Source organism: Lepisosteus platostomus, chromosome 25 (genome assembly GCF_059453375.1).
Source record: "Lepisosteus platostomus isolate fLepPlt1 chromosome 25, fLepPlt1.hap1, whole genome shotgun sequence".
NCBI lineage: Eukaryota > Metazoa > Chordata > Actinopteri > Semionotiformes > Lepisosteidae > Lepisosteus > Lepisosteus platostomus.
In genome coordinates this window covers 8,565,482-8,589,041 of record NC_142635.1, presented here as the reverse complement: position 1 = coordinate 8,589,041, position 23,560 = coordinate 8,565,482, and the positions used below count along the sequence as shown (strand labels likewise).

Genomic DNA, 23,560 nt, shown 5'->3' with positions numbered 1-23,560 from the left:
AGAAGCGAAGGCCAGAGAGAATCGAGCCGCGGTGTTCGAGCGGGGCCATGTCGGCAGGGGGCGTGAGCGAAACTCGTCTCGCCGGGGAACAAAGAGCTTTCGAACACAACCTCCGTCCTCCGGGGTTAGCAGTTGACCATGTGTGCGCTTTTTGTTCTCCGCGTCCCGGGCTTATTATATCTAGTGCAGACGCTGTTTGACTTCTTGGGTTTGTTCTGCAGCGAATATGACTTTGCTTGACAAACAGATTCAAGCAGTGCAGGGTATTAGCATAAAACATAGTTTTATGTGTCTGTTTCCAAGATATAACCTTAATTAGCTTCAACAGAACTAAATTCCATTTTATTGCTTTTGCTGTTATCTCTTTTCATCTCTCCCTTTCACAGACATTGATAAGTTTCGGCTTTACTCGGTCTGTCTAAGCTTAATTGTCGGTTTTGATGGAAAAACCCTACTGTTTTACTGATTTAACCACGAAGTGCTGGAATATGAGGTCTCTATAATTTTTTTAAAGGTTTTATTAGGACAGTGCTTTTCATACTGTGGCCATAACCTTCAGGAAATGTTAAACATTATTATTTTTGCAAAGGTTGTCAGGCCTATACATCATATTACCTTCAGAACATAGAACAAGACAATATAGTGTGATGGGTGAGTACGCACATTTCACATCTTCATAATCCCTTTAAGTGTGTGAAGAGCAGAATTTCCAGTTATTAGGTCAATGTTAATTAAGTAAATGTGCCTGTAATAATTATGCTGATCTATTTCTATTGTAGTGGTACTCCGCTTTCCTGCTGGAATTCTTTTCTGAATTTTATATTGTGAGAATGGAGTATTTTCCATTCCTTAAATATAGAATAGCTAATGGGTTTTCCGGCCACACTGTCAGAAAAAAAGTGTTAATTCCAAAAGTAAATGCACCGATTTGGTATTGAAAATACCTTCAATTAAAAAAAAAAATGTTTTTATCCTGGTGCATTTCAGAGCCTCATTTGTTTTGTTTTTGTTTGTTTGTTTTAACATGGCGATTTGAAAGGACACTCGCTAAGCTTGAGTTAAGTTTGAACTTGACCGTTTCCCCCAGGACTCCACCGTGTGTAGAGCCCGTCCAGCAGGTGTGCAGACTAGCAGGCACTGTTGGCACTCATATTGTTCTCAAGCTCTTTTGCTCTACACTTGCCCTTTTTATAGACCCCGGTCGTCTGTGGGACTGCAGACAGTCAAACGGCCCACAGCGATGACCTTTACTGTACGTACACTGGAGTTTCAGTTCGCAGTCTCTCTCTGCACCCACCCCTCCAACTTTTATTTCACCAAGCACAATTCTAATTATGTTGATTTAGCACAGAACCCCCCCCCCCACACACACACACAATCTCAATGGAAGCTTATTAGTTTGAATATTTTTTATTTATTCCCGTTTCCAGGAGTCCCTGCCGGCGTTTCCAATTACTCTCGCCGCTCGGCTGTAATTGCCTTCCTGCTAATGGCCGCCAGACAATCGTGCTAAATGAGGTGAGGCCGAGAGGCTGGGAGCCCGACTTCATTAAGAGCTAATGGGATTTTATTGGGGGACTGAGGACCTGGCTCATCAGAAAGTAAGAGAGTAAGGAGAAAGCGAGAGAGAGAGAATGCTCTCTTGACAGCAGTTTGAAAGAGGCCTTCACAAAAGGATATGCGGTCACCTTTTCACTTTTTGTCACCCATTACAGAAACTAGACCTGATTCAGCCTGTGACCATTGAGTGGCATTGTATGTGAGGTGCAAAGCTCCATCATAGCTTTATTGCTTTCACATACCTGATCTGCGTATCGTGTGTACTTACTGTACAGTGTTATCTATTGTTCTGATCTCCATACTAAAACCCAGACACTACCTGACTTCCAGTGATAGTGACTGCTGTGGAAAATCCTAAAAAGGTTGTGTTCGCTCAACAGAATTAAAGTAGTAGCTGAGATACGTTCTCTATAGGTTCTCTGATTGGTGTCCTACTACTGGTAGGACATTCAGTATCTTTCTATTCTGGACATTGACTCTTTCCATGAATAAGCTGTGAAAAACCCAAGTGCCCAGCTGTGTACAGTAGGTTACTTCACTTATATAGTTTATGATGCCAGATGTAGACTTCAGACTTGTGATTGCGAGTCATTCTACAGGTCGCCTTTGTTGGCACAGACTTAAAAAATGCTCTGTGCTCTTTATCTCAAAATAACCAATGGAGAATATCAGGCAAGCCTTGGCCCTATGAGGTATCAATACTACAAAGCATGCTTTGCTGTCGGAGAGAGAGAGGGACAAGCAGACAGGTGTGCTCTGAGAAGTTTGAAATGGGGAGAATATGAAGGCCAACAGTATATAGGGGAGACCGTCCTTGGCTCTGACGTGATCCCTGCCGGTCTCTCTTGGCCCCACTCCAAGTAAATAGCCCATTAGCAAGGAGAATGGTTATTGATAAGTGTTGTATTAACTGAGAACCTGACGTTCCGTAACTGAAGATCCCTGCTGTGTGCCCAACATGCTGAGAAAATGGGGCAGCCCCACAGGAGGCCAGAGGGGCACAGTACAGGCCTCGTGTCTGATTGGCTGATAAGACCAGGCTCCACCGGCAAAATAAAATCATTTACATTTATATTTATAAGGCCAGCGATGATTAGAATATTTATATATGTTTTAGGTAATCTGCATGTGGGAGATCACAGTTGGAGGATAATTGAAGTGACTTGAATATTCTTTCCTGCCTGCAGCTTAAATACCATACCCTGCTATGTAACCTCTCCTTCATTCTCTCTCTCGCCCTTCTTTCATTTGTCTTCTGAACCTATAGCTCTCACTTTTTCCGTCGTGTTTGTAACTGTGCTGATTTTGGCAGATGTGGAGTATAAAAGTCTGTAGGGAAGTCCTTGTTTATCCACAAAGCAGACAGTTGCCATCCCTTTTCTTTTTATGAAGTGGAACAGCTCAAAGTCATGTCTGTTCAATTCCAATCCCATTTTTCATGGAACTGATATCTTGTGCTTACCACAGTGGAGAGGAAACTGATAACGCTTTGTGTGTGAGAGACGCAAATTACAAAATATAAAACATACTGTAACTTGCAAAGGCATGAAGAAGTTGTTTTTTTTTTTAAATTGCAGTAGTGCTACTTCAGACGCTGCTGAAATCGTAAAAACAAGCTCTGCGATATGGTGTGGAAGGCATTGATCGTATACATGATTGCTTGCAAAGTGCAGCAACATACCCTAAGACATGTGCTTCTGCTTACAGTCCAGTTGCTTTAAGAATTCTTTCTGTTCTTCATAATCGCAGTGGGAATAATGGGTTCGTTACTATGAAATTCAATACAGTTTAGCAGTAATGTGTGTGTCTCATGTACCTGACTGAAATATACTTATCTATCTGAAAGCTTATGTTAGTGCTGTTATAACTTCAGTTACTCCCAATACATTTCTCTGTTGTTTATAGCCACTTCACTGTCAGATTTGTATCTCATCTTTGTACACTTTGGTATTTGCATGTCTTTTAATTGTCTTTTCAGTTCAGTGAAACTGAATTGACTGTTCGGTAAAATAACGTTCTTCTGCTAACTTATAACTAATAGTCTTTTATATGACTATTAAGTGCTGCCAGAGGTTAAGTGCTCACCTACAGGATGAATTATAAAGGGACTGTTACAGATGTTGTAAAATTTGAATCAACTGTGGATCTGACAGAAAGGTTAAATCTGTACAATATGAAGGTATCCGATTACAATGTAAGAAAACAGTTGAAATGATGTTTTGGCACCATCTGACTGTTCAGATTTCGCAGACAGTGGCCCATTGCCACTGAGTCTGCTTTTATTTTGGCTGAACATATGCAGTCGTGTAACAAAAGCCATTTCCTTAATTATCCTCAAGACAAATTTCAAGATGTGATATTTGCTCTTTCACACTGCTGTTATTAAAAGCATCCTCTTTAGCTTACAATACAGGTGTGTCTTATAATATAAAGGATTTGCTGGAATCACATTTAGACTGGTAAGATATTGGCATTCATTGAAAAGATCTTAACACAGGATTTAAAACATAACATGTTTTTACAATTTGTAAGAGAGTCCTTTTTTTCTCATATTATTCATATCCTTATATTTATTGTAAAATGAAAGCTTTCAAGCTCTTATTTTGCCTTAGTGCCCTAAAACTAATTAAATAGCTGTGCTGAAATCCTGTAAATCTGTAGGGGTCACCCTAACTAAATAATGCACCCATGGGCTACTTCTGTGTTAACAAATCGTGCCATAGTAAATAGCGGAGGACAAATAATAAAAATTACATCAAAAGTAGTAAAACATTCTAGCTAATTAACAGATGTCAATCAACAACGAAATCTTAAAAGTACACCGTGAAATTTGCAAGAGATGCCCAAGACAATAAAGACAAGAAAATCTGGCACAGAAAAAGTGCTCTACAGGGTTCACCACACTGTCACTGGTGATTATAGAGTTAATTATATCTACAAATTGTAACGTATGATAGTTTCAGGTTGGGGGGCTATAACCAAATTCACCCCAACCATTTAGTAAAGACCTAGAGACTAGTAATAACTAATATTTTATCTAAAGGCTCCATTACGGACCAGCCAGTGAAAACTGCTGTTCATACAGTATATTATTTTCTGAGACCTCAAAGGCTGCCCATAGACTCGGTGCCTATGCTTTTGCAGTTTGTTGTAAAATGGGTCAGGGGGTTCATGTGGCTCACAAACAGATGTCAGCATGGTGTGGTACCTGGAAACAGCTTCAGTTTGACATTACAGGCATGATACACCTCCACTACATCTTGTGAAATGTAAAACCAGTCATGAACTGAAGAAAACATTGGGGTTTTTTTTCAAAATAAATAATGATTAATGTGAATAAGGTGGGTGGAGGATTTGAATACCTTTTCGAAAGCTTTACGAATATTCGTTGCCAGTATATTTTCAGCCTGGAAAGGAGAGTGGAAATCCATCAGCTTTATGAAAAAATAAAATAGATTAAGCCCAATGCAATGAAGAATTGTTTATCTTTTTAAGTACTGCTTTTCTCTTGCAGTACCATAATAGGAATTCCTAAACCCCTGTTATTGCTCCTCCTCGGTCTGCTATTTGCTCATCTTCTCCGATGTGTTTGTGGAGGAAGGTTCCAGGCGGCGGCGGCAGCCATGGAGGCCCGGTCTGAGGCCTGGTCCCGGAGTAACAGCTGTACTGCAGCTGCCAGTGGCTCCTGCTGGGGGAGAGTAGCAAAGCCCTCCAGGGTCAGAGCTGTGGTATGTCGGTATCCATGGCAACCGGCGGAGGGCCTGCACTCCGAGAACAATCCCGCTACTCAGGACTAGGACTCTCCACGCTTAGCTCAACACCGGGGAATGTGGCACTCTCCGAGCGGGAAGGGGAGAGAGAGGAGAGAGATAGAGGGGGAGATGGTAAAACGTGGATTTGGGCCTAACAAAACAGTGGTTGTCATGTTACTCTCCCACCCCCTCTCCCCAAAGGGAGGCCTCTTGAGTCTGAGCTTATCTCCAGACTCCAGAACTGGCTGGCCACATTTTAGGGAGTAAAAGTGATTTAATAGACTTCTCTTCCATATTTGGCCCTTTATTGTGTCCTGTTTTTAAACGCTCTATTTCAACCAACTGATCTTTTGACATTGCTTCTGCCTGAAATTCTGACTTAATGCTGTGCATTGGCGATTCCTTAAACATAGCAATGAAAGAGATAAAATTCAGTGGGTTTTTTTTCTCTTTAATAACATAAGCGCTGAAAAAAACAGCAAAAAAAAGCACCCATGTGCCCGACTGCATTTCTTCATTTATTCTAGCTGATCTGCCTACATTGTGCCATCAGGATCATTTTTTTTAAACGGGTTACATTTTTGGTGCCGTGCAATTCCAGACCCCACTGTCACGTTCTGCTCAGAGAAGGAAAGGTCTCTTGGGATTTCTAATCTTAATGTTTTAAAGAACTTTCCAAAAACTGTTTTCTGAAAAGATTTTCATTATCTGCCTAAAGATCCCCCCCAGAATTCTTCAAGTCAGAATGTAACACAGGAAGAATGAACAATCCCCACCCTCTGTCCTTCTGTTCTCAATGTGCTCTACAGATACTACATGCTGGACAGCATATCATGTACATTTTGTGTAATCATACTGATTTACTAAGAATACTAATTGTCTAAGACGTAAAGTAGATCCTACAAAAGAATGACTATTATCGTGTCAGAAAAGCTGTACAACACCTTGAAGTATTAAGAGGGTCAGCAAAGGTATGTCTCCAGCATCTTCATAAACATCCTGAAGCTGGGGGGACATCATATTTTTTTGATGAAAAAAAACCTCAGTGCCACACATTTGTACACGTTGCAAGACTGTACAAATTCCATCCTAACGCCTGCTCTATCATTGGAAACCCTGTTCAAGCCGAATGAAATGTTTCACAGAAAAAAAAATACTTTCAAAAAGGAACAAAGGACCGGAAATTTGTAGGGGTACAATGTTGTTGGAGGAAAGCTTTATCATGGCTTCGTTTAAGCAGCCTGAAGAAAGAAATGTTAAAATAAAAGCTCAGAAAATGCTGCACACAGGTATTTCATTCTTACATTGAAAGAAATAGGGACAGAGAGGGGTGGGTAGGAGGGGAGTACGCAGCTGTTTCCATGGAAACAGGATTCCTGTGAAAAGGTCACTGTCAGAAACAGATTCAGGAAGGCACAAGAGGATTATTGGGGATTTAGCGGGGAGCGAAATCATTTTATTCTCTTTTTATTTTTTGATGAGAGGGTTATGGCGATGAAAACATTATAACGATTCGAATGGAGAGCACCGGCGAGGACTTTTTTATTATTATTATTATTATTATTATTTCTTTGACTCTTTTGAAGTCAAATGGAAAAGAGTGAAAGTGGCCCAGCACGCGGGCGCTCCTCTTTGTGCCTGCCGCTGATACGCACTTGTCTGCCCCCTCAATCGCTGCTGTTTCCGGGTTTTTTTCTCTCCCTCTCAAGTCAGTTTAATTAAGTCAGTCTCGCCAGTGTGGCTGCCAGAGATAATTGGAGTGGGTTTTGGATGCCTTTTCCCTTTAAATGTCGCCTGTGATCCCCCCCCCCCCACCATCTTCTCTCCCTCATCATCTTCTCCGTGTCTCCTCTCTCTCTCTCTTATTTTTTAATATGAGGAATATGGATTGACCTCCTGTTTAGCCGTATCCTCCCAGGGAGAACAGTAGATAGGAAAACTCTGCGAAGAAGAAAAGAAAACTGGCAAGTGGCAAAATGTAAAGTATCCTCAGTTTTGAAGTCAGATTTAAAAAAGGAAAAAAACATACAGTTGGCGTCGCTCTGTCCCTGAAGCCGAAACTTTTTTTTTCTGTCTCTTAGCGTGCAAGTGGAACAGGAAGGTGACAAAAATAAAAATGTGAAGGTGGCAGGTACACGAGGATGAGAGATAAGCCATTATTACTTCGCAAAATGAGAACACACACCTTTTTTTTCCCTGCACCTTCAAATTGAGATCACATTTTGTCAACTTGTCAGTACAGATAGAGCTGACAACAGTCACCACTGGGGAGTAGGTGCTCCATGATATGTGGTGCAGATTATTGCAGGTAAGTCAGGAACACACAGCCACTGCTTTTGGAAGTTGCTATTTTTTTCCCCGAGCCGCAAGTATCTAACAGGAGACTCAAGGGGAAATTCTTATTCTAACAACTCCTGGAGGCTGCAGAGGAAAGATCAGTTTACTATAAGGGTAGACTGTGCACATGAACAGCTTTGATATTTACTCACGGATCAGCTTGTTGGATCTACTCATAATCTCCTTACTTTTTTCTGTTGCTTTATTAGGACCTGTTTATAGGAGCCGTCACATTTGATAAAAAAAAAAAGGGTCATCTGGCTTCTCAAAGATTTTTTGCATATTTATTTTGAGGGTAGTTAGGTTTACTTCAGGAGAAACTAAACAGAAAATCAAGTCGTGATTATTATACTGTACGAGCACTCGAAGTTCAAACTATTGAAGATGACTCTCAGTATAAGGTGTTTTGTTCCTGGCAATCAATGTTGAACATCTCATACTTAAATCCCTGCTTTATCTGAAGCATATCATTTAATCTATTGTCTTGAAAATGACTTTGTTGTTGAACATTTTCAAAAAGTATATGTGGTCTTTATTCTTTGGCCTTCCTGTCCTTTCTCGCTAGAGTTGAATCTGTGCCTGAAGAATCAACTCTCAGCACAAACTTGCGTACTGTGCCCATTTCACACCACCCAAGCGGTCCGACTGCCCTAGTGCCTCTGGCCTGCGGCCTGCAATCTTACACGGAGTGTGAGACTCACATTTAGTCACATTTAGTTAGTACTTTCTACAGACGTACTCATTGTGAAGGGTGTTTTGAGGTTGAAGCAGATGGTAGCACAGTGGTTCTGTATGGGCCGTAGTATGGCAAAGCTTGGCAGGGCTTGAGTCAAGCAAGGTAATATGAGAAATAATAATCATAAGCTACATACAGTACCAAGTGTTCCTTTTTTCCTACAGGTGGGCAAATCCTAATGAACTGTAGCTGGTGTGGCAGAACAGAGGTGAAGTGACTTAGCTGGACTTAACTGGCTTGGATTTCATAGCCATACAGTGCTCTATGTAGGAAGGGATACTAAAAACACAACAACACAGATTCATCATTCTTTCCCAAGTCCTGAATTCGTTTTTTTAAAGTAGAAGACTGAGAAAGTGACACTTGACATAAATTGTTCTCAATGGCCTGATCTTGTCACAGGGGCCACGTTAAAGTTTTCTTTTTTAAACGTTCAATAAAGAGTGCAGACTTTTTGTATTTAAAGCTGCAATTATTATCTCATATCTATTTATTGAATTTCTGAGTCAATACAGGTAGCTGTTATTTTTGTGACTTTGCTTAACCACAGTGGCGAATTAACCGTAAAGATTTGACCATTGTACTGCAGGTCAAGCTTACAAGGCACCAAAAATGTTGCAAATATTTGAACTGATTCCATGTGTACTTGCGTTGTGCTCGACATGCTTTTTAAAAAAACTGTTTAGGCCACTTTTCATTGTACCGTGGTTTTCATGTTTTCATGCTGACACTATGGACATATGTTTCTACACAATGGATTTATTTTTTTAGCAGCAGAATGAAAGCACTATATGTCATTAAAATAAATTGGGGACGGTGTTTTATTAAAATAAATTGGGGAAGGAGTCCACAATCTCCAGTTTAAAGTGAGTGAGTTTCGTCCTCTTTTATTATTATGCACAGGGCTCTAGGATGTCTTGACATTGGGGGGAGCTGTAAATAAATATGGTATTGTGTTGTATATTTTACTGCTGTTGCAAAAGTATTTTATTTCCCGCCTTCTAGGTTACCAAATCAGCGTGTTGAAAACTTTGAAATGTATGGACGAGCATTTATAAAAAGAACCCTATTGAGCGAACGTGATGGATACATTTCTATTATTTGTCCACTAAAGATGAGCCAATGGCGCCACATCACTAATGTCATTGAACAAACTGTGTTTATACCTCACCCTGAAAGAACACATCCTCTTGGGTTCAATAATGTGATACGGCTGGTTTGCTCACACCCTTTGTTGGTTTGTGTTTACGTCTTGTAAACACTCGCTCCTTGTATGTGGTGTGAGCGCGCCCTGCTTGCCCTGTATGCTCGTGTGGAGTGTTAAGCGTGTGGGGACTCCACCAGGCAGGCCCCCCATCAATCACGGTACTGTTGAAATGGTCTCCAACCAGCCCACCCATCCAGCCAGCCGCTCGGGGGTGATCCGATATCCCCTCCGCCTAATATAGTCCAGATGTACAGCTGGCTGCATGCGGATGGGGTTAAAACGCAGGACGGGCCGGGACTCTGTTGCTCCAGCTCAGCCCCTCTCCTGTGCGGAAAGGCACCGAGTATATTAGTGGCCGTGTGTAAAAGCAGGGAACCCACGTTGCTTAGCAGTTCAGTGGCTTGGTGGGCAAGATGCACTGCTGTCCCACAGAGCGGAGATTGGTGGGCCCGTCGGAAGACAGAGGTGCGAGACTGCCACCTGGACAGGGGGGGCTTCTGCAGAGCGGACCGCCGTTGGGAGTGCCGTGCTGCACTGGGAACGGAGGCCCTAAGCGTCTCTGCGCACCTGCAGCGATGAAAGCTGGGAATGTGTACCCCAATACTGCAGTCGGGGAAGCAAGCTGTTCTACAATGTGCAAAGCAGTGTGTTTGAGGGGGCTCTTTGGCTGAACTAATAAGCTTTCCAGGTTATTGTGCAGCGCCGTCCAAAAAAGTGGTCAAAGCTTGAGGGGTTTCAACTTGAAATGTTAGGGACGTGAGGACCAAAGTCAAACGGCTGAAAAACAGCCATGAATATAGCCCACTGCAGTGGTTGTCCTCCCTCCCTCTCTCTGCTTTTATCGCTCTCTTATGCACACTCATTCCCTGTGGCATTTCAGAGGAAATTTAATATTGGATTGTTTGGTGTTTCCAAGGATTTCATTCGGCTCGAGTCTCGCCTTAACACAAAGACAAACATCGGCTGCCGGAGCCAAGAACAGCAAACACCAGGGCGAGCTCATTATTTTACTTTTCATTTCTGGGGGTCTTAAAGGTTTTTTTCTGTCCGTTTTTTCCTTGCTTTTTCGTGTTGTCTGCTGCTTTCCTGCCTCCCCCATCACCTCTCCCTTCCTACGACAGTCAAAGCCTTGGTGCTGCAGTAAATAATAATAATAGCTGTGTAATTACCTGTTTGTTTGAAGAAATCAGACGGGGTTTTGGCTAGTGATATCGTAATTAAAATGCCCACTAGGGATGGCCGACTGTGCTGGAAGAAACGAGGAACATCCATTTATTTGTTTGTGTGTTTGTACTGTGTGTCTGTTTCATTGCTTAAAGGGAAACGTCCCTGTGTTCAGAAATCAGATGAAAGCATGGGCCCTCCTTCGGCTCAGAAATAGGTTTGGTTGAAAAAATGGAGAATATATATTGTAGGTGGGCGAGGACAATTTCTGTGTGTATGACTGCTGCTGATCTCCATTTGAAAATAACAATGACATTCTTTTAGGTGAATTAATAGAATGTCGTTTTCTACATTGAAATGTTAAATGTTAGGGGAAAAACTGAATTTGGTGAATATTGTTTCCAACCTGTATAGGTTGTGGTTTTTAGTTTCCCAAAATCCCATTTTAATATTTTGTAAATCTTTATATCAAATTTTAAGTATTTTATTATGCTGGTTTACTGAGTTAAGGAAATGTTCTCTTTGAACTTAAAGAAAGCAAACACCCCATATGATCATAACGGCATAAAAATGAGATTTTGTTCTGCCTGAGTTCGATTAGGCCATGCCGAGCCTCTCTGCTTATTAAGGCCACAGTCTGTAACCTCACACAGGACTGCTCATCAGAATCTTGTTAAAGAGCACGCGGCTGGATGAACTGGCTGCAGAGATATGACACTGCCCTCAGAATCTGGCCTGTACTTGATCTGTTATGTCTCGTATGACAGGAAGGTGTTTTCCTCTACAAGGCAAAAGTGAAGGTTCATTCATTCAATTGTTGCTGGGTGTTTCTCAGCGCAAAAAAGCAAGTTATAACTGTATAGAAAAAAACATTTCAAAGTTAGTACTACGTATTATTTTAATATTAATCACATAGACCTGGTGTTAGTATACTCCATGGTAGATATTTGTGCAAGTTTTCTTGGCCAATTTGAATGACTGTATGGCTTATATACTGTACTGTACGCTTACATCAATTATACCACTTATACCAACATATCATTTGTGTTGTATTGTATTGTTTTCAAATGTATGAGTTCGCCAAACCAGATTCCATGCAGCCAGTTGTTATGGCAATCAAGTATTGAAGTTGAAATTGAAGTACTTTTCATTTGGTTTTATTTAGTGTTGGAGTATTACAGTGCCTGTAACAGAATAGGAGGCATTTTGTTTGCATAGGAAATGCTGAGATTTCTCTTGATTGTGCTGTCTTTTTATGGCCATAAAGGAATTCTTCTTGATTCCACTTTGGTGCCTAATGGGACATTTGATTCCTTCTTGGTCTTCTTTTCTATGATTATGCTAAGTAAACTTTGTGTGCCCTCTGAGCAATGCAGCAACCGTGCTGTCTGCCATTTTTTTGTCTGAAAAAAAACGTATCTTCTGTGGTCACCTAGTCTCCACGGCTCTCTTTCTCTTCCCCCCTACCACTCTCAGACTGGTTTCGGCAGGTCACCTCTCCTCTGCTACACGCCTTGTCTTATTTTCCAGTACCTCTGCTGGACCACAGGCCGCCGAGTGCGACACCGCCCCCGCTAACTAACATGAGGGTCAGCTCAGTTCGGAAAACAAGGCCGCACGGCCGCCCCCCCCCCCGAGCTGGCTTTCCGAAATGGAACCCCAGCTCTTCATTAGGAATCTGCTGGCAATCAGCTTGCACACTCGTCTCTGAATTGCTAATCCCTCTTCTCATTAACCCCCCGCTGCGTTCCTCAAATATTCACTTTGCTGTTTGCGAAGATGAACCAAAACAGCATCTCTGAATTCAAATTGCAGCTTTATTAATCCTCCCGCCACACGCCTGCCGGGCACAGTGATGTGGTTTCTTGTCTCAGGGTGTTGCTTTTGGCATCGCCGCAGTGCTCTCGGAGTAACCCTTTCCTAACTCCCTCAGACATGAATGCTCATAGTCTCAGACGTACTACAGTAGGCACTTTCTTCCTGTCTGTGCTGCACAGACCTCTTGTCTGCTGGTCATGCCCTCTCTGTGGCGGTATGTACCGAAAATGATTAAAATGATTTATTTGTGGCTGTACAAAATATAGCATCAGTTGAAATGTGAAAAAATGATTTATACAGCACTGTTTTTTTATCTAATATGTTCATTTCTTTTATGTTTCCTAACCAACTGAGCTGTTAGTTGGGTTTGGTAGTACAGTACGTCTGCCACTCTTCCAGGTATCGGGTCATTTTAACTCTTTCGCACTTTTCTTTCCTGAAAGTAAGTCATTTTTTCATAGATTCCATAGGAACAGCAGTGGATCTTTATTATAAGTTCTCATCACATTATAAGCTATGAGAAAGAAAACACAAGAAATGTTTACCCAGAGCAATTTGTGAATAATGAGATATATCTTTAGGTAAACTTTTAATTCAGCATATGCTATATTTGAATCTCTTATGAGAACTGGTAGGGTCTGACAACATTTATTATTTATATATATCATAAAAGAAATAACAAATACAGCATCAATTGTCCATTATTAAGACATACTCCTCTTTTACAAGCGTTATGTTACTGAAAGGAAACATCATATTTCATTATGCATAAATGTATTATGTAACGATTATGTATTATTGTAATGATACTATCAGGGCTGAAGAAAGATTATAATTTTTCTGGATATGCTTTATGCAGCTGGTTCCAATGACATTTTTTGCTTTGAAGCTGCTTTAGAAGAGAATACTGCTACATTGTGTTGTCACATGGCAGGATAGAAGAGGTACACTAATGCCTGAAGCAGGTATCATGTGGCATAGAAAGGGTATTCTCCAATTTTTACTGATCAACAAAGTAGTTTCTCATTCGTATGGAAATGAAAGGTACCGATTTAAAAGCAACCAACTACTGCAGACGATAAAGAATACAATATTCTCAGCATATCGCTGAGGACTGGGAGATGCAGTGGAGAAGGAAGGGTGTGTGAGAGTGATTTGATGGTGAACTTTAGAAGATTACTTTCCTCTCTGGAGCTCTGGAGTTCCAATTTCAGTAAAATGAGTAAATTCAATATTCAGATTTATATCAGTGGTGAGCACAAGAATGTGTCAGCTTCCAGCCCGACTTAGGAAATTACCTTGGCTCTGGCCTGCTTGTTTCAAGATAAGCAGGCTAAGGGCTGCCCAGACACATCAAAGTCAAATCAGGAATTTAGGAGGATTTTGAAGATTTCTCCAGATTCATGGCCAGTTCCCCAGAAATACCACCTACTTACAATTGTTATTTTAACTACACTTATGGGTTTCAGAACAGAGACAGATATTCCGTGCAAACCTTTATGCTGAGGAATTATATAAAAAAACAAATTATAACACTAAAATGTAAAGAAACAAGATGTTTGTGAGATATATGACAAAATTATTAGTGATTTTGAAACATCCATAGTCTCTCTTTCCATTTCGTAAAGACTCATTTAGAGAAAAAGAAATCTGCTCTGAGATGTTTTGCAGTTACACTTTATGTTAATAAGCTGTTTCACCTGATACAAATGTATACATTCTTGAATAAATTGTTGATGTAGTTTAAATGCCCTGTGGTAATCCAACCTGACACAAATGTTGCATTATATGACCATATTTGAAGTGGCGTTTGAAGCAATTACTGTACATGGCTTCAACCAGTGGGCGCTTCTGTGGGTGTAAGCAGAATTCTGCCTACAAGGTGTGATCAGGTAATGTCCTTGGGTCTTCTGGAGCACATGGGAGATGCATGGTGGGTTATATCAGTAAATGGGGCGCTCCAGGTCTCAGTGCCCATACCGGCAATCACTTCACAGCCTGCATTCCACATCCTTTCCCCTGCTTCAGCTGTGGTTGTGTGCGCGATTAGACAAACTGGTGAATTCTCTTGTTCGCCCAGAGGGCAACAGTCCCACAGACACCATGCCTGTCTCACGTCTGAGCCTCTCTCGTCTCGGAGATCTCCAGAGTGGAATCCAATGTAGGCCTTGCTGATAATGTTTGCAGTATGGTTAATCTTATCTCACGAGCTTGTTAACCTAATATACACAAATGCCTGTATACATGCACTGTATATACTGTAGTATTTATATATATTATGGATATTTATTTGCTCTTACCATATCACAACGCTTGGGAGACATCTACTTCTGCTTTTTGTGAAAAGTCAAAGTCATCCACCACAGACAGCTGTTTCTCCATTATTAGTGATAATGAGCACAAGACAGCTCACTTTGATTGGTGAAATGGGCACACACACGTACAGTATATATATTGTAGCACAGAGGCCCCTAAGGATGAGGATGGTTGAGCAAGTGTGTTGCTGTCTTGCCTGTGAATCCAGAACCTTTTCAGTGATGAGGTGCTTGCACCCTGAGCATTACAGCTGTATCTGGAGCATCTTCTTAAGTGTTGTAAAACAGCCAATTCACATGCATACCCATAATGCACAACAGCTACAGTCACACTACAACCCTGGATGAAACTCCTTGTAAGATATACAGTACTTATACAGTAACTTATCAAATATGCCTGTATATAAGATATCACACCTAAAGAAGACTCCGCATCTGAAATTTTGGAATTCTGAAACTTTTTAGAACATGAATTAACCTCTACTTTTTCCATACTGTATATACTTAACTAGTACAGTAATGATAAAAATCACTGTATTTTCAACATATACAGTACTTTACAATATCACAACTCGTGTGTGGTATTATATTTACTAAGTGGAACCATGAACTCTGTTGTTAAATACACTAATGAGCTGTCTGATTTGCTTTTAAAAATGGTAGCAATTGCAATGAAAAGCTATTACTTATGTAAAAAATAAATTGTCACTAGCCTGAATCCAACTGCTCTTTAGTGGCTTTTCTAATCCATGCTTTTCGCTCCCTAGGAAGTACACAATGACTTGTCTTTTCTATGGAGTCTTTAATTAACAGCATATATGGAGAAATTTTTTGTTTTTTCACCAGATAAACCGAGGATTTGCTTTTGTGTAAAGACTGCGTTTTTATAATACGTGCTCATTATGGCAAGATGACTGTCTTGTTTTTAGTGTAAATGTCAAAACAGGATGCTGCCGGGACATCTTTCAATTATATCTCAGTACTTGAAATATAAACGGCCCGGTAAATCCAATCACAACTCCTGCTTCTTACAGAATTGGAGTGTTTCTGGAATTAAAAGCAGGAATGATATGTTGTGCGGATGAAGGTCAAGATTTCTCTTGATGTGACAATAGCCTGTTCTGCACATGCATGCATGTATATCATTAGCTAGATGTGAGCGGATTCTGAATCATAATCCATAAGAAATACTAGAGTTTACACACGGGCTTGTCAGACAGGGGTTTGTGGGTATGTGAGGATAATGGATGGGCTGAGCAAGGCTAGAAAGTGTCAAACAAATTAATTTGAAAAAATTGTAATGAATTTGCGTGGCAAAAAGATTTTAATGTGTTTTTTTTTTTTAAAAAGGAAGATTGTTTTGTTCTTTCTGCCCCGTTCACTAGAACAGTTGCGATTTGTTACCAAAATAGAGCCCGTTCAGTACGGGTATGGTTAGGTTTTCATCCTTCGAAGCATATTCAGATTTTGAACTTAATGAGCAAACGTGGTATACAACCTTACAAACCAAACGTTTGCCAAAAGAGACCTGAACAAACGTCCTCTCTGCCACTTTGTCTCAGTGCTTCGGCTCGAGCTGCATGTGCGATAGTGACACTTTTTTTTCTGAATTTTGCCTTTAATACAGGATACTTAGCGCTTTTTAATCCTGAAGGGTCCCAGAGAGCCGTCACATACAGGGGGGCTCCCACTTCGCCCTGAGCTGCAGCACAGCGCCCTGCTGGCTGGAGGAGGCCGCTCCAGGCCAGCAGACCCTCCACATGCTGTAGCAGTGGAGAGGTGAGAAAGTGCTTCGTCCGTTGAGTTAAGGGAGACCTTGCGGAAAACGCGATTAAACCAGCTCAGTGGAGTTTAGCCAGGACATAGTGGAGTTTAGCCAGGTTAGGGCTCCTTGGTCATCATTTTTCAGAGGTTGTGATCCAGAGAGAAGAGCGCCACCTACTGGTCAATTTAGAGTGCTGTAAGCGGCCACCCGCTTTTCCCTGGAGGTCTCTCATCTCATGCCTGACCAGGCTCGGCCTCGCTCAGTTTCTGAGCTCCGACCAGATCAAGCTGCAAGGTGGTAAACAATCCGTCAGTCTGCCAAGCAGCTACAAGCTTCCCTTTGAAATCTTTAAGCTCCCCCTCATTCCTCCCAAGATGCCTACCGATACTTTCCTCAGGTCTGAGTGCCAGAGCCAATCCCCTATTCCTACATGTCTGCACCAAATTTAAAACTACCCCTTTTTGGGTTATTTGTTATTTGTTGCTTGACTGCCTGTGGACAAGTGACACATCAATAGAATTTTTATTGTATGACACGGAACACCTCACCCATGTAACAAAATTGTCAGCATCTTGGTTTAAACAGTGTCTGGCGTGGGCACCAATAATAAAGAAAGACTTTACAAAATACTGTATTGAAGATGAATTATTGCACTAGGGCAGTCCACTCCGGCAGAGACCCTCTCACTCCAGCAGTGGCAGAAGGTGGTTTAGAAAGGAATAAAAGTTGTCACAAATGCTGGAGACCTGCCGGGCGTTCGCGATCTCTCTCTCTCTCTCGCTGATGTGAGAAAAGTGCGAGAGAGAGCTCTGCAGTGACTCCAGTGTTTACCTCTCTGTTCCATCAATATGCCTCATCTCCAAGGCGCTTGTATAAATCATCCCTCGTTATCAGACAGCGTAACGAGCGTGGTCAGAGGTCGCGTCAGCACTTATTGACGGCAAGTTTAGCCTTTCAAGAGAAAGGGCCTGGACGGTATTCCTAGGGGGAGCGGAACTGATCTGAAACCTAATGGCACTGCTGCCTTTCCTTTCCTTTCTCTGGTTCAAAGACAAGACGTGCCGCCTTCCTCTGCTGTTCTGACCTCGGAGAACGGAATATTTATTTGTATTATTGAAATGTATAATTATGCGTGCTGTTGATCGGGAGTTTCAAAATCAATTCCTGGAGGGCCTAGTGTCATCGGGTTTTTGTTCCAGCCGAGCCCAATTATTTAATTAACTCCTCACCAGGCACCTGGGTTTTTTATAGGAAACTGTACCTTCATTTACATGTGCGTTTTGAGCAATCAACAGGAAGAAAAAAACCTTAAGAAACATCCTATATCTAGCTCAGAAAACGATTGGGTTAATTGTTAAATTGACTGCTAAGCTTGGAACAAGAGCCACAAGATTCTAGACCCTACAGAAGCAACTGCAAATTGACCAGGCTTTTAATAAGTAATGATTTTTTGTAGGTATTCTATGTTATACATATTTAGTAAGATCAATGGGTCTTGCAAACAGTAATAGAATATGTTTTCAATGAAGTATGGATTTTTTAGAACTTCTAGTTGCGTGTTATACTGGGTATTTTTTTGCTTTACTGAAATTACATAAATAAGTAGTAAACTCTGCTTATCATACCCATGCTGAAGAATTCCTGTTCGTTCTAGTCTGTGTCATTGTCAAAATGACAGACCCAAAACATTAAAGAAATACAGAATTTGCATGTCTTGCCTTCTGCTCTTGATTGGGTTGACCTGTACAGTAGGTGTGTGTGCTATTCTGTGGTGTGCAGCAAAACAAGAAGGTTCATTAAAACCCCTTTAAAAGCTAGAAACCACACATACTGTATGCAAGCTGAATATATGCATTAGTCTATAAAGCACTGTGAATGTTTTAAGTGCTGGCGCACATGCTACGTCTCCTCTCTTTGTTTATCAAGGAAGATTTCTGTTCTCTATGGGCAACTAGGATGCAGCTAGGAAGCTTTTAACCATCATTATCATACTGTTACTCCCTGCTGTAGATAGCGTGTATGTGTGTGTCCTAGTGAATTTTCCTTTCTTGGGTCTCCTCAGCATGCTTCAGCGATAGGTATGGTATTTCTCCCGGGAGCAAGTCTTTAGAAGCCTCATAAAAAATACAGTGCAATAATTGGAACCACTTTATCTTTAGTTTCATTAATTAATATGTAATTTTCCATTTAATTACCAAGTCAGTCCACTAACTTAACAGATTTCCAATTAGAAGTGAATCCAGGTTCTGCTGAAGATGCCTGATATTCTTATTTATTTCCTTAGCAGACGACCTTATGCAAGGTAACCTAAGAAACATACAATAATAGCTCAAGTAAATCCCAAAAGAATATAATGGCGAACAGATCACTTAGACACATGTTGGAAATGCAGTACCTTTGTGGAGCATGATGGGAACGATATCCTTGGAGATAAACAACATCTTCTTTGATTACAGGAAAGAAGGCAAGCTTTTGAGCAAAGTGCAGTTGCTGGTGGTTTTAATAAAGTTTTTATGAACCTGTCTTTTACTAGATTTGGTCATGATCGGCTTGTATGCGTACATTACAATATTGAATCACTATATTAGAATCATGTATGGTTTGTGGACGCAAGAATATTTAAGGTAAGAGTTTTGCAAAATCCAGGTGTTCATTGCAGTCGTAGTGTTATCACCATAATCCACGTTGTTTATCTTCCTGAAATAGATCTTAGTTTGCCTTGGACACGACACCATCCTGTTCCACGTGCGTTTGCCAAGGTATGAGATGAGCTCATTGGTGGGGAATGCCTCCGGTCTGAATGGGAATGCCATCAGTTGTCTCAGATCCTGTGCTCGGCATGTCCGTCCTGTTCCAGCTGTGCTCGGGGTTCAGGGGTCACACTCGTCCTGTCGCTTTGGAAGCTGGGGTGTTCTAAAAGCTGGCAGGCCTGCCGAGGTCTACTGAACACTGCCCATTCCCTGGATAAGAATCAGAGTTGGAGCTGTGCAAAGAACAAAGCAGCGTCATCTCAACCAGGACTCCAGATAGCGGATGTTCCAGAGAACTTTGACTGTTTTGTCCCAAAGCGATGAAGGCTTCATTGCAATCTGAACCACGAGTAAACAAGGGAGCAGAGAGGTCTTTCTGTGAAGTCACCTGAAGTCATTTTAGCCAGCTGGAGCCCAACAAAAGGAAGGAGTGCAGAAAAGGACAAAAATTAAGATTTGTGTATTAATCTACTACTTAGACCTAAACGTTTATTGAAACCCAATATCACATGTTTGTTTCTTCTTGGATAAGAGCAGGCATCGCTTTAACTGGCTAATGAAGCTGGTTGCAGGCCTGCTGTGCTCAGGTTTCGAGTGAGAGTATGAGAAGTCAAAGGTGAAGGTTTGTGAGATTAGGCTCAGGAAGGCAGAACTGCCTCTGGAGAGGTGTTAGATTAGAGAGCCCTTTCTCGGGCCCTGCTCATTGGCGAAGAGGAAATCAAGCTCAAGATACACTGCTGAGGTATTGCAGTTGCCATTGCAGCAGATAACATACTCCCAGCTGAGCTGGACAAAATCTCTGGCCTCTGCCTGCCTTCCATTACAGCATGTTGATGTGACCTAGCCAGAGGTGAAGCCAGCCTAGTTCACTGATACTCACTGCTAGTCCTGGAGGGCTGCTTTGTCTTCTTGTTTTCATTTGACCCTTGACTCTTGGTGACTTGATTTGAATCAGTTGTTCACTTAATTGCTCTGTATTACTGCTGGTTTCAGGTCTTTACACGTTTAGATTTCCTATAAGCACCTGGTGGACTGTGACCCTCCAGAACCAGCAGTGAATATCTATGGTAATATACAGTATGTGCTTTATTTAACTACACATACTCCCATGAAGTATTTGTAGTTAAATAACCTATAATGCACACACGTTATAATGTGTGCATACATATAGACATGCACATTTAACACACAATCAGTGGGGTTTAAAGGATTTGTAAAAGTGGGATAGAACATTTTCAGAGATCACAAATGACTAAACTGAGTTTAGAAAGCATGATTTCTGTAAGGGTATGAAAGAGTCTTTTAAACATCCCTCATATCATTAATACTTCTTCACAATTGTTGTTTATGTTATTTTGACTAGAATAGCCATACAGTCTTAAGATGAATCTAACAGACATTTCATAATTAGCATTTGCTGTAAAACAAAATATAAATGCAAATCATTTTTTTGGGGAGCAATATAACCTTTCATGTATAATGGTCTATGAAGGTACATTTACTTAGCCTTTAGAAAGGTTACTTGTAAAGTCTTATTATAAAGTTAAAAAAAGGAAAGACATCCTTATACTTCTAATGTTATCCACTTATTCTTGATATCAAATCATGTGCACCTTCTGATATTGACATAACCTAACACCAACCTTTATTACATGTTATTACTTATTACTAAAAATTACTCTTAAGACCAATGTAACTGAAACAGTATTCAGCATTTATTATTGTCAGCATTATTATTACTATCGAAGGTGATCTGCACACCCCCCATGCAGAAAGTGTAATTATGCACCGTACAGTCAGCTGAGGTTACTTATGACTTTGGGGTTATCTTTTGCCAATTGATTCGAGCTGTATAAGGCATGGTAACAGGAAAGAGGAATCAAATTCCTGGGAGGAATCGAATCCTGGTGTACCTACAGGATCCTCCTCAGCTTCTCGTGTTGTAATGATCATCGATATCAGAAGGTACAGGAGAGTAACTGGGCACACATGATTTTCAGTGAAGTGGACAGCCCACCATCAAAACGAGGACTGTGCCAAGTGAAGAGTAGAAAAAATGTCTGTATATTGTAGGGTTGGTATATTGTGGTGTCAGTACTTTTCTTAATAAAGGGGATCTATATTGACACATAACAAAAATGTAGCAGTCTGACGTTTTACATAAATAGCTCATTGGGCCCATCTTACTTAATAGTAATGTATTTAATGTTACTCAATGACGTACATGATGTTATTAAATGGTTATTATATTATATGTTATATTGTATAGGTTTTTGATTTCTAATGTATGTGATTTTGAGTGATTTCATAAAATTACCAGTGCTTAGTCTTGGGTACCTGAGTTAAAATTGTCAAGATGAGTTTACTTCTTAGCTGGTATCCTTATACCGGGTGACCTTACAAAGTTTATGTTTTGAGCAAGTACAAAGGGAAATCAAATAAAGAAAACAGAGATTCACTGTAAAATAAAATGAAGGTTTCTGTTCTCAGAATTGAAGTATGAGTGATTATTTATATATTTGAATATTTGTAGACACATTCCCGATATGATACCTTTATTCTGATTTTGAAGTAAAACAAAGCTGAAAGGGCCATGCAAAGCAAAAAACACAGTAAAATCATAATAATATACTAATAATATAAAGGTGCTACAGTATATAAAGCAGTAGTATAGATGTGTAGACATATATTCCATGTTGACAGTTAATACAGTTGTATTAACTCATCTGTTTTGAAATATTGTCTTGTTTGTTTTATGTCAGAGCATAAAACAAAAGGCTGGATGCTTTTAAAATGGAGACACTAGTAAACTGCTCATAATTTGTTTTTAAAGTCTGCCCTGCTGGTAATGAATGAATGCTGTACAGATCCTGATGGTGACTTCTGAGTCCGAGGAAATGGTGTGTAAATAGTTGAGGAATCAGGGTAGAGAGTTGGATTGAAAGACCAAGTTCGACTTTTCTGTCTATAGCTAAGATGAAGAGGGCTTTGACAAGCTTTCAAACTCATATCAGCCAAGGCTGAGAAGAAAAAGGACATGTTCAGAAGAGTCGGCCTATGGGTTTATATAACGGTGTAAAGGCCAGCTCGCTGGAAGATGGTGTTACAGTTCTGCAAAGCCTGTGTGAATGATATCTGTCTGGTCCTCTCTCTCTGCTGTGTCATGGGTTCCCTTGCTTTCATTCTCCCAGCCTGTGCAGTTTTCTGTCTCTATTGTGATCCGCTGTAATAAATTATATTAGAAACAGCATACAGTATCAACATCAGAATTTAAAGAATGACATAATACCAATCACAGAACAAGTGACATTTAAGATGGTGTGAGATACGCAGCCTCTTCATTGAAATATTTAAGCTTTTATGTACATAAAGAATTAAAAATTCTCTGGTGTTTGTATATCTAAGAGGTTCGAATGAGATTAACTTGTATTTGATTGTCTTCTTTTTTACGTTCTGTTTATATGACTGGTTACATTTCTGCCGTTTTTCTTTTCAATCTTGCCTCTCATTACAAGTTACAGACTGGAATATGATGTGTCTACATTTGTCCCGTCATTTCTAAATGAAAATATTACCATAACTTTTCTCTGCCAAGCATTTAAGGGAGATTGTATACAAGAGCATTGCAGTCTTTGTTGCTGGGAGCAGACATTACCAGCAGGGAAACTCTCACTTTCTCACCTTGCTTTGGCCAGTGGTGGTTGTAACTGGAATAGCACATTACAGTATTAAGCAATACGACTGAAAAATAAAATATCAGAGTATCTTTAAATCATGTATAAATCTAAGTGTTTACTGTATATTAATGGTAGTACGTACACTGCTGTGCCAAAAACTTGGACAGTTTGCAGCATTTTAAAGTGCTTAATGATTTTCCATCTTTATGAAGAAACACAATTCTATAATGAAGGTCTACAGGAACTTCATTTTGTTTTGACCAGTAATATCAGTATTTTTAAGCTAAAAATAAACTTATAGCTTAATGGATGTGTAGAGAGCAACTACTTACAGTATGCTAATGGTAAAAAGCAGCTGACCATGAGTGAATTAGATTTTATTGGTGATCCATTAGAACTACCTCTTTATATTGGCTAATTGTGCGTGGTTTGTCTTAATTTGTGGTGATGAAGGTTTTGAAGATTCCGATCTAAATCGG

At 40.5% G+C, this 23,560-nt stretch overlaps 1 protein-coding gene across 5 annotated transcripts in view; it reads left to right on the top strand.

The window, feature by feature from the left end:
* pknox2 (pbx/knotted 1 homeobox 2) overlaps positions 1 to 23,560 on the top strand; it is an 84,459-nt gene that overhangs the window by 29,573 nt on the left and 31,326 nt on the right. The window contains exon 3 of one of the 5 annotated variants that reach the window (XM_088619941.1): positions 1,431 to 1,518. The exons of the other annotated variants lie outside the window; for them this stretch is intronic. The gene's annotated coding sequence lies outside the window, so the exon portion shown is untranslated. The remainder of the gene's footprint in view (positions 1 to 1,430; positions 1,519 to 23,560) is intronic. 5 annotated transcript variants of the gene reach the window in all.